The 12,757-nt window shown below is 41.1% G+C and overlaps 1 protein-coding gene across 1 annotated transcript in view; it reads right to left on the bottom strand.

Moving 5' to 3' along the window:
• Positions 1 to 6,426: 6,426 nt before the first annotated feature.
• LOC147610562 (uncharacterized) overlaps positions 6,427 to 12,757 on the bottom strand; it is a 33,632-nt gene continuing 27,301 nt past the window's right edge. Inside the window, exon 16 of the mRNA XM_086785893.1 lies at positions 6,427 to 6,960. The gene's annotated coding sequence lies outside the window, so the exon portion shown is untranslated. The remainder of the gene's footprint in view (positions 6,961 to 12,757) is intronic.

Raw genomic sequence — 12,757 nt, 5'->3', positions numbered from 1 at the left:
TTCATCGGATAGGGTCGTTGTTGGAGTAGTTTAGTATCGGGTGTCGTGTGCCGTGGGGATGGTGTGTTGTACCACCTCTACAAGAAATCCTTTCATGTCATGGTATGTCCACACAAAGCAATCCCTATACTCCTTGAGAAGAGCAACGAGCTCAACCTCATCTTCCTTGGTGAGGTCTTTAGCAATGTAGATTGGCTTAGAATCTTCACCAGATTCTACCAAGTCTACCTTTTTCACTTTAGCAGGTCCATCATAGACTCTACTCTCCTCACTTGTAGGTCCTCATTTTACATTGTCAAACACTAACTTACGATCCCCTATGGTATATGATTTGTAAGGATCCGGTACCAGGCATAAGTCAGGTTCTTGTTCTTTCTCTTCCTTAGCTACTTTGATAGTCTTAATCCATGCCTCTCATTCCTTTTGGGCTAATGCACCATTTTGGTTCTTTCGGGTCGAACGACTAAGTTTGGGTTGGCTAGAGACTTCCACCAGGGCTATATCAATTGGGGGTGGTCTCCAATACCTCACTTTTTAACTCTTCTTCCCAATTGTCTATAAACTTTTGATAAACGTCTATAGCACCAATGTACTATAGCCATTGGGCTATGGTTGTTCTTTCTTGTAACCTCATGTGCGTGTTTATCTTATAATCCTTTCGTTTGCTTTGTTTCTTCAGCTTTGGTGAGAAGCTCCTTCATCCGATTCTGTTTTTGTTTCACTTGTCTCAATTTTGCTTGGTTTGGTTCCATTCACCCATGTTTGCATTGGTTCTGTTTCTATGATTTCCAAACCCCTCACTAGAGGTGTAAGAGTTATAAGTGTACGAATTAGAGTCTTCTTCCCATGTGGATTCAAGCTCACTACACTCCCCAATTCCCTCGTTGCCTGAGTACATAAAACTCATCATTCGCAATGGTAAAACTTTGGCAAAGTCTTCGCCATTCAGTGTTTGCTTGGGACATGTGAGTTCTCATTGACCTCAAAGATGACACTAGCTATATCCAATGGTTTATTGATTGCGCGACATGCTTTAGGTTGTTTAGATGAACAGTGTTAGAGACATTTACTTGTTTTGGTCTTGGTTCTTACTCCTCCCGAGTATGCGTGACCATATCCTTGAGCTCATAAATTTGTTCCAATTCTCTTATAAGGTCAGGATATAAACCAAGTTTCTCTTTGTTTAATTTCTTAATCGCTTGCAGCATTTCCTTTCTAGTCTCCTTGGTTTTTGCTTAAGTGTCTCTAGTTTGCTCAAAACCAACCTATGTGTCCTCTAAATTGGAATCCTCATCAATATCATTCATGTAGACTGGTTCATTAGGTGTTCCCAAGTTCATTCGTTCCATGTTTTTTTATTTTTGCCCCCTTCTACGGAATTCTTTATTCTATTGCCCCTCTTCTTGTTGAATCCTGCTACTGAAGTAGCTTGGTTTTCTATTTTCTTTTCCACAAAAGGAGTGTTTTGAGCCATGTCTCATTATTGCATTCACAATAGGGTTAGGGTTTCTCAAAATTGGTCTCTAAGTTTGACCACCCACTCCAATCAAGTTGAGAGGTGTGACAGTAGAACCATTCTACTGACTTGCAATTAGAACTTTCATTGGAAAATATTTGATCCAATGATCTATGCCACAACGATTACAGGTTACAGGTGGCATGCTAAAAGATGTAGCTTGGGTGACTAGTTGGTTTTTTATGGGACACTCAGAGACTCAGTGTGGTCCTTGACAATGATAGTATTGGAGAGAGGTTCTCTTGATAGTAGAGTTGTTGATGTCTTGATCTCTTCCTATCGTGGCTAGTTGGTATACTAGTTTGGCTCTGCCTCTTGCATCAAAAAAACTAGTAATCCGAATAAAGCTCTACGGAGTCCTCAACGACATGTGATGCACTGTCCAAGTCAACCTCATATTCTGCACACTCAAAAGATTCCTTGAAACCTATTTAGTTCAATGGTGTAATCCTCGGAGGTGGAGGGTTGAGGTTCCAAAACTGATGGAGGTAACGACACATTTTGTGCATTATAATAGATTATTGTGTTGTTTGGTCAGCATTGGGTTGAGGTATTTCAGTAGGCATTCTGACACTACTAGCTCAATCAATATCTATGTATCCATATAGTTGTATCTCTATGCCAACCTCCTAGAAATATCCATGATTAACTATGGACTTTATGTACCTGAGAATTCATCTAGCCACATCTAAGTGTAGCTTCCTAGGGATTTGCATAAACTGGCTCACAAGTCTAACAACATAGCTCAAGTCAATTATTAGATTATTCTATTACATAACCAAACAATTGAGTATATAATGTCATAGTACAAAAGAAACAACTTATATGTTTTGATTACTAATGATTACAATGTTCTCGTGTTTTTGTTCTTAACTTGTATTACCTACTTTCTTGATTTACAATAATACTAATTTCTAATTAATTACTTTAAAATAGTATCTTTATTATTTTATAACAACATATATTTTTTTGTATTAGCTTCTGTGTATGTGATGCAAAAATACAATTAATATTCTCTTATGTTCAATGGCCAAAATTCCAATATATGAATATGTCCTTCCTTTTATTATGCCTCCCTTATTGGTTTACTTTGGCACGTTTAACGAAGTTTAAGATATTTACAAAGGTAGTGCTATCGTATTACTATAGTATCAAGTTACTTGAAGATTGAGATACTCTTAAAGATAGATCAATACTAATGGACCTTCAAACAGACAATAAAGATGCTCTTATCTAGAAGTAAGTGGACTCTAGGTGGGAGGGAAGTAAAACTAGCTCATTAATTCAAGCCTACTTACCTTGGGGTTTATGGATGGGTTTCGCAAAGAAAAATTTTAAAAAAGATATCTATGCTTTTTTTAGGCACCACCACAACATACGTCATTGAAAATGACAATATAAAAACACGTGTATATATTGTCAAGAAATTTGTATTAAGATGGATTTGCAATCCATCACATTTTGAGATGTGTTGGCTTATGCCCCATGTTACATAGAGGTTTATATTCATATACATATTTTTCAGCACTATTCTTGTCACTCTAATGTGGCCAAAAAGATAACGGTCCTTCCATCAAAGGCGTGTACACTTTCAAAACATTATTTCTAAGTTCTTTTGGACTCTCCTAAAGCACTAAGGACTCGAACTTTCAACTTTACTATATTTGATAGACTAGCACGCATACATGTGAGCTAAGACAAAGTGTCTTGCTAATTAACTAAGCAAACATAATGAAGTGCCAATTCTCCTTAGACCCACATAATGAAGTGCCAGTTCTCCTTAGATTAAACACAACATTTACCAACTAAATCTAGATTTCAAATAGGTTTTAGGGGACTTGAACCCCGAACCAGCCCATGATTGCTGAAACCTCTCCTTTACCATTATATCCTATGCCTAACAAGAATATTTAAAAATAAATAAAAAGAACCAACCAAAAATAGGATGATTAATCAAAACTACATACCTTTAAATCGCATTCGAGTGACCCTAGTTCCCGATACAAAGTGCCCTAGAGTCAAACTAAACAAATTGTTTGACATGAGCAACTACCTCACTATGCTTGAAAATTTTAAAAAAAATGATTAATGTAAATCAACTACCTAATTTCTTTAAAAAAGAAAAACAATTTGGCAACACAAACATTGTTAGGTATTTCAGAGCTCTACATATGTCCATCTTGTGTGTGTAACCATCTTATTTGTGTAGCCTTATTCATGTGTGTGTGTGTGTGTGTGTGTGTGTGTGTGAACACCTACTTAGGTGTGAACACACCCCCTTATATGTCGATAGGATAAGTGCAACATGTCATTAGTGTGTGTTTGTTTTGACATGTGTTCTGTGTATGTGTCAAAAGATAAGGCTACTTTAAAGCCTACTATAAGCATTTGTAAATCAACTGACTAATTTCTTCAAAAAAGAAAAACAATGTGGCAACACAAATATTGTTGAGTATTTCAGAGCTCCACATATGTCTATCTTGTAGGTGTAACCATCCTATGCGTGTAGCCTTATTCATATATGTGTGTGTGTGTGTGAACACCTACTTAGGTATGAACATGCCGCCTTATATGTGGATAAGTGCCACATGTCATTAGTGTGCTTTTATGTTTATATGTGTACTGTGTATGTGTCAAAAGATAAGACTACTCTAAAGCCTATTATAAGCATTGTACATAGTGAACTTCAACACATCATCTAATCAATCTATCATTAAATCATGCATATGCTCTCTCTCTCTCTCTCTCTCTCTCTCTCTCTCTCTCTCTATATATATATATATATATATATTAAGTTTGTTTTACCTCTTCTCTCTCTCATCCACTCAACATCATGGATGTCTTTCATCTTCCTTAGCTCCAACCAAGTACTTCTATGTAACCCTAATGCCATTAAATGGTGTTAGAGCCACTTTCATGGATTTTCTCTAACCAACCATAACAACCTGCACTGATCTTGCCAGTGCCCGCCTACACGATATCACCATCAGAACCGCCATCTCCATCCTCGTCGTTGTCACTGCTTACTACTGTCAGCCACCTGTGTTCGCACGTCTTGCCTTCGTTCGCCAACATTGTACCAATTGCATTCAACAACCTTCTTTGCTTGCTTGCGCCTTCCCTTCGCTACTGCTCGCGACTATTTCATCTGACCACCTTCGCTATGACAGTACTATTAGCATCTCATCTCTGCCTACCCACTGAACCCATCTCTGCCTCAACATCATGGCACTATCAATGGGAGCAATCGACAGATTCTCTAGCACCAGGTTTCCTACCTGCTGGCAAACCAAGATGCAACTCTTGCTTAAGCGAGGAGGGATATGGGAGACAGTCTCTCAAGAAACGACCAAGATCCGGCCTAAGCCTTGCAGATTCCTTGGTGCATCACATAGACTTGCACTCCACAGCCAAGCACATATGGACAAAAATGGAACATATCTTCCCTAATAAAATCGCCAACTCTAAGGTTTTCCTAAAGCTCAAGTTTTATAATCTTAAAATGAATGAAAATGAGGAGTTAAGTGATCATCTCACAAAGTTTGGGTCAATAGTCCACCAACTTGCTAGCCTTGAATGTGAGCCTAAAGTCAAAGACAATGTTGTTGTACTCATTAAGTGTATGTGAGGGGTCACTCGATATGAGCAAACCTCGGAAATACTTCATGTGTCAACGACAAACTTTGAAAGCCTAGTGACTTTGAATGCAAATACTACAAACGAATGGGCCACAAAGAAGCAGATTGTTTTAAAAAGCTTAAGAAACAACAAGAAAAGCACCATGCAGATCTTGTTATTGAAGATGAGGAGGAGCCGACTAAAGAAGAAGAGACAACTACAGCAAAAGACCAAGTCTCCCTCAATCAGGAAGACTATGATTGGGCAATCTAGTTTTCTTGTGTGTTGAGTCAATAAAGGTTATCAGCCCCGATTGTCCCTCGAAAAAAGTTGCCACGAAAGTTTGTGTGCCTTCACTTACAAAGAGCTAGGGGGTGGGTGACAAAGAGCTCACCTTGCTGTTTTGGTCACTTGTTGATTGGAGGATTTGCATGGCACAGGAAGTGCCCATGGCAAGCTCTCTCCCTTGCAACATGTGATGGAGTTACAAGGTAGCTATGCTACTTCTTTTGAGTGTTGGGTCTCACCACCTTCACTCCAAAGGGGGTTTTGTTGGGTATTTTAGAGCTCCACGTATGTGTCTATCATATGTGTGTAACCATCATGTGTGTGTGTGTGTGTGTGTGTGTGTGTGTGTGTGTGTGTGTGTGAACACCCCTTATATGTGGATAAGATAAGTGTGCCACATGGCATGTGTGTGTGTGTGTATGTGTGTGTGTATTGACATGTGTCTTGCGTATCTGTCAAAAGATAAGGCTACTCTAAAGCCTACAAAAAGCACTGTACTTAGTGAACTTCAACACATCTAATCAATCTATCATTGAGTCGTGCATATGCTCTCTTTATAAAGTTCGTTCTCTCTCTCATCCACTCAACACCATGATTGTCTTTGATCCTCCTTAGCTCCAACCAGGTACTTATGTGTAACCCTAATACCATTAAGCATAACGAACGATTAAGCGAGCCACTACAAAGCTAACATGGATTGTACACATTTTAAAAAAAAACTTTTTGTATTTAATTTGAAACAATTACTTAATAAATTAACAATGAGCTTACACACAAAAGATGCAATGCAAAAAGTTTTATATAAACAAGAAAACAATCACAATCCTTGGAAATATTAAAACACTATGATATGATGGGGATGCAAGTTCAAACACAAACAATAATCAAGGACTTAAAAGAAAACCAAGAAAAAAAGAAAACCAAGAACCTCAAAAGAATGGCATGACACGTTTCAAGTTTGAGATTGAGTACTCGTATTAAAGTTTCAAGAAATCCTATAGAAATTGTTACAAATGATTCAATCAAAATACTAGTTGAAAGAAATAGCTTCACAGTCTCTCTAAACTTTCGTCTAATTTAAGGGCTTTCATCTAAACACTTTTACAAAAGCCCTAGCTAAAATTATTGCCTTGGTTCTCACATTTTGTTGAAACACATCAACAAATCGAAAAAACAATCGTTTCTTCAGAGAAATTTTAGACTGACTCTCTCTCTCTCTCTCTCTCTCTCTCTCTCAAATATCATAGGGATGCAGTATTAAAATACCGAGAGGCAAACCAACGTGATACTTCCCACAGGTTCATTACACATTTCTTCAGTTGTCATCCATCCTCCACATCAAATCCCAACAACCACACTAATGATCCAATCATCCACCCTTGACGAGTCCTCAATGACAGGGCTTGATCTATTTTGCGAGTTAGACATCCCCGACCAAGAGCATCATGTCCCTCCATTAGACAAACACGGATCCAGGAGGTTCCTCAACGCCATGACATGCTTCCATCAAAGGCCAATTATTCTCTCAACCATCAAATCTGTATTGGTTGACATCCTTATTAGTTTATCATGGCTAGTTTCTCCTATACAGGGTCACATGTTAACATCGCGTCTTTATACACTAGTAATAGTTATTTTACCCTTGAGGTCTTTTGTAAATGTTAATCTCTCTCTCTCTCTCTCTCTCTCTCTCTCTCTCTCTCTCTCTCGCTTCAGAGCACACCCAGGCATGTTCTTCAGGGAGCTGTGGACACCCCCTTCACTGATGTATACCATTTTATACCCCCAGTATGGTACAGGATGGAGCTAGCTAGGTTGCATATCATGATTGTATACTCCATGCATATAGCTTTGCATTCTCCTAGTAGTAGAGCTCCATCCCCTGCACACCCAGATTCAGCTTTTTTTATTCAGTACTTTTTCATTTTGTTGGGATGACAGAGGATACCCCATACCTGTACTCCAATTTGTCTCATAGGCCGAGTTCGGTCTTTTGGAAGACGTTAATAAAATCTTTCTTTCTTTCTTTCTTTCTCTCTATACAAACGTACACGTGTTCATACATGCATGCACGCATTCTGAATTTTGGGTTCAATTTGCAAAGAAAAATTGTGTGGCCTATATGAATCAAAGGTTGATTTTCTAGAGGCTATTTGTTGGTGACATTGTACAATATGAAATGGGTAGATTCTTAGTCACATGGGTGATTGTTGAGAGAATCATGAGTAGATGGAGTGATTTGTGGAGATTTGATGGAGTAAATCATGGAAAGGAAAGCAGATCTGGACATACTTTCATAGAACTATAAATTGATGTCAACTTAAGCTTATTTTGAGTGGAATTTTCAATGAGAGTTTATTTATGTTAATTTTTGAAGCCATTTAATTGCAATTAGGTGTTTCATTATCTTGCTTAATTTGCCATGAATTGTAAGCTTCTCTTTAAGTGTCTTGGTATCAAGATAAGATCAAGACTAATCCTCATTGGCCTCCAATTTTTATCTTGGTGTTGCGATAAGATCAAGACAGTAACATTCCATGATTAGGATTTGATTTGATTAGCTTCGTTGGTGTTTCTCGCTTCCCTTCACTTACCCAAATTTTCTTACAATAAGAGAGGACAAATATGCCCAAGCCACCCACATGTTTCAACTCTAATGCAATCAATATTGCCACTTAGACACTTGCTATTGAGTATAGCTCCATTGCAATGAACATTAAAAAGAGCACTAAGTTGAGATGTAAGGAGACAAGTCTATTTTAGATCTTTCTTTGGCCTATAATGAAAGAATAGTAGGGCGACAAAAGCTACAAAAGCACATGAGTAGAGTCATTGATGCTTGGCTAGCTAGCAATTTTAGACGCAAAGGCCAAACCAAAGGACCCGTAATATCTTCAAGAGGCTTCACAGCCCCAAATTTTTGAATTTATAGAGGCTTCAATTAGGCAAATTTTTCCCTAACTTTGAAAAACCCCAAAATTCTATCGTTGCAAGGACCTCAAGTTTGGGCTAATTGATGAAATTTTAGGAAAGCCCTAAATTTTTTAAGATATGTAACTTTAATTAAAGAATTACCATTAATGTGAAAAATGACCAAATTTGAATGCTAATATGAATTTGCAACGGATGTGCAGATGTAGACAGTGATTGGCTGGAGGAGTACGTGGACCGTTGTACACGAGGAGCTGCTACAAGTCATAGGCCAATGGCATAGAGATCTACTACGTAGCTAATGTAGACGAAAATGTGTTGGGCAACATATATGAGGTGGCGGAGAGGAGGTGAGGCAACGAATAGAAGGTGACGTCAAAGGTGATGGGTAGCAAGTATGAGTAGCGCATGATGCTGGGCATTTTGGAGCAGCTACGCAAGGCAACGGGCCCTACAGTCAACCGACCCAGCATAGTTAATGTTGATAATGGGTGGCACACAACAAGTAGAGCATTGGTGACGTGAGGTGTAGATCGTGCTCCAAATTTTTGAATCTATAGAGGCTTCAATTAGGTAAATTTTACCCGAACTTTGAAAACCCCCATAATTCTACCATTGCAAAGACTTCGATTTTGATGTTGATAATGGGTGGTGCACAAGTGACGAGAGGTGCAGATGAAGGAAAAAATGATGGAAGCTACACGAGCTAGATGCTAGGAAGCAAAGGTGATGCACGACGAATGGGAGCTTCAAAGTGAGGCTACATATTTTGGTGGCCCAACTGAGGTTGACAGGCATAGCTCCTAGAGTACACAAAACAAGTGCAGCAGCCAGTTGAAGGATGAAGCACCATACGGAACGAAGAGAGCTAGTGCGAGCAGACCTTCGTGAAGGAGTAAATAGTCGTAAAAATGATGATGATGGGCAATAGAAATAAAAATCACCATAAACCCTAATTGTTTAGAAAACTTGGCATCCTTCTCTAATACCAATTGAAGAAAGTTAAGGTTAGCCCATGCAACTACACGATGAAGACTGAGAGACCGTGAAGCTATGGAGGATGAAAGATCTCCGTCATGGGTATAGAGCATGAGAGAGATGTGATAAACATGAGAGAGAGAGAGAGAGAGAGAAGAAAGAAAGAAAGAAAGATATACTAACGTCTACGAGAGGCCAAAGTCGGCCTATGAGACAAAAAATAATACAATTGTTTTCTTCCGTTCATCGAAAGAAAAGGAAAAGAAAGAAAAGAAAAAGTGTGCATGTGTCTGGATACAACAGTGAATCATCATAGATCGGTGGAGCCCATATACGAACAATATAAAGGGGGGTGGGGATGTGGATGGAGTGCTAAGGCAAGATGCATCTCTATATGCTGAAGGGGTAGTACAAGCATGCTATGCAGATCTATGTCTAACTCCATCCAGCGCCATAAGAGGGATATAAGATATCATACATCGCCGATGTTGAGGCTGTGAGTCGCATGAACATGTACCCTGAGTCTGAATGAAAGCGAGCTAGCCTCTCCTGTGTCTCCATCTCATGTCTCATCCGGATAGCTGCTATCTCTCGAATGAAAAAGTATTGAACTAAAAAAAAAAGCTGAATCTGGGTGTGCAATAAGTACAATGAGTGGGGGGAGGGGATGGAGCTCTACTACTAGGAGAATGCAAAGCTATATGCATGGAGTATACAATCATGATATGCAACCTAGCTAGCTCCATCCTGTACCATATTGGGGGTATAAAATGGTATACATCAATGAAGGGGGTGTCCACAGCTCTCCCTGAAGAACATGCCTGGGTTTGCTCTGAAGCGAGCCAGTCGCTCCGCACCCTGTCTGTGAAACTGAGCTCTGATCTCTGTCATCTCTCTCTAGTATAGGCGTGGTGTCCGAAAGCCAGGTGTCCGAAAGTGTCTCTGCTCTCTGAGAGTAATTCCCTGATGTGTAGATGCTGGGAGTGGGATGGATCTCTGAAAAAATGTAGTAATCTGTGTCTGTCGTCTCTCCTCTGGAGCTGTCTGAGCCTCTAATGATCTCTCTCTGTGACGCTGTATGTCTAGAATGAATCTCCCCAATATGCGCTAGTCTGCTGCCTCAAAGATCTGGCGCAAGGAATGTGGCTCTTTGAATAAAATGGGATATCTCTCTCTGATGGCTGTATATGCTCTGCATCTGCATATATAATGCTCCTCACTCTCCACCTCCTCGGGAGCCGTGTGGTAAAAAGCCCTCCATGTATCTAGGCGCCTCTATAAATACATCATCAGTGATACTCATGAAGTGATCTCTGTAGTATATCATCTTTGGTGTCCATGTCTCTCGTGTATAGAGCTGCCATATGTCCTGTCTCAATACTCTGTTCCTCTCACTATGAGAGATGGATATGTGGTGCATCCCTGTCATACTGGAATGGTGGTAGATGATCCATGTCTAGGCCATGCTGTGAGAACCAATGTGTGATCTCTGCATACCATGATCCTCTATCTCGTGCCTCAGCCAGCTATCTAGATGCCTCAAAAGCTTTGTATGACAATCTGTCCTGTGGCATCTCTCTGAATCTGTCTAGCAGGTATATAGTCTGGAATATGGCCTCTTAGGAGACGCAGCAAACTCTGCTCGGATAATGTCATGAGGCACTGACGGTTTGCTGCGTATCATGCGTACCATCATGAGGGCCTGTGGTCTCTCTATCTGTGTCCACCAATGGGTAGCAAGGCCTGGCGCCCATACCGCTGCTCCATACATCAGTGCCGGTGTGACTAATGTGTCAAATAGCCACCCCTTCGTCCGGGGCTCCTGAAAATGCGCCTGGTGGCACTATCTCTCTAGCATAATCAATGCTGCATATCCTCGTGTCAATCTAGCTCTGGCTGCTGAACCCATGGTGAAGCGTGTGGCTGCTGCTGCAGAGAAGGTAACCCCTAGGTACACGTATGATGTCACCACCTCCACCTGGTGTCGTGCGAGAGTGAATGTCAGCTGACTCTTGCCCTGTCTCGATGTATGAAAGACCATAACCTTGGTTTTCCCAAGGTTCACGATAAGACCCCTCTGTGTGCAGAAATCATCGAGTGCATGTAGATGCTGCTGTAGACCTCCTGGAGACTCAAACACTAATACAATATCATCAGCATAAAGCATAATATGTACTGAGATACCTGCTAGATCAACTCCATCTCCGCCTCCCCGTGTAATGAAGTCAGCCACCTCATCAATGTATAACCCAAATAACGTGGGGGAAAGTGGGCATCCTTGCTTCACACCAATGGTGCTAGCAATAGTCTCGGACATACCTCCTGGGCATCAGACTCGCCCAAAAACCTACTCAAATAATGCATAGATGTCCCATGTCATATCTGCTGGTATGCCAAGAGACTGCAGGCGCTGAAAGAGCCTCTCTCGTGGTACTGTGTCAAATGCATTGCGAAAATCCACAAAGCAGCAATAGAGCTTTCTCTTCCTCACTCTGGCCTGATCAATCATACATCTCAAAGTGAATACATGGTCAATGGTAGAGAAAGCTCTCCTGAAGCCTGTCTGCCCTGATGAGCGTAAACCTGCTCGCTCAGCATATAAGCTAAGCTCTTGCTCCAACACTGCACCATAGAGTTTGGCCAACACGTGGCCAACCATAACTGTCGTGTAGTTGCTCGGATCGAGCATATCCCCTGTTTTGTGGATCGGCGCAATGGTGTGCATCGTCCACTCCGCAAGCAAACCCTCTGCTAGTGCCCTGTTAAAAAGGTGTGCAAGAAAAGGAGCCAAAGAATCTACTGCATATATGAGATGCTCACCCTGTAGGCCCATATGGTCGTCGGCCCGTCCATGCTGTAGGCGGCGGATAGCTTCCTTTACCATCGAGTGGATAAAGAAGCTAGCTGTGGTAGGTCGAGGCTCCTATGGTGGCTGAGGTATAGGTGGCTGCTATGGGGCCTGCTATGGGGCATGGTATAGGCCCTCTGCATATGTGTCATGTCTGTGGGTCTGCAATGGATGTCGATGTCCGAGACTCTCTGAAGTGCCACCATGAGATAGGGCTATCTCTACTCATGAAGAAATGGAAGATCTCTAGCTCCTGTATCTCTGCGAAGGCCCGCCTTTTGCGACGAGTAAGTCTCATCTCTCTTCTCGACTCCTGCTCTGTGATGGCTCCCAAGGCTCTCTGTATGCGGAGCCATGAGTATAGGGCTCTGCACTCATCATCATACCATCTGTTCTGGGACATAGTCCCAGATCTCATAGGCTCTCCTGAGTGGACACGATGTGGGAAGCTCTGTAATGCAGCCGTGTGTAGGAGTGATGCCAGCTGGGCTGTAATGGTATCCATAGGTGCCAGGGGATCCATGAGTAGGAGCCCATCCTCTACTCTACCAGTGTATATGTCTGCCATGTCATGTGTG

The sequence above is a fragment of the Cibotium barometz genome, chromosome 49 (genome assembly GCF_041138505.1).
Source record: "Cibotium barometz isolate CiBa-2024 chromosome 49, ASM4113850v1, whole genome shotgun sequence".
Lineage (NCBI taxonomy): Eukaryota > Viridiplantae > Streptophyta > Polypodiopsida > Cyatheales > Cibotiaceae > Cibotium > Cibotium barometz.
This window is presented reverse-complemented; position numbering and strand designations above follow the sequence as displayed.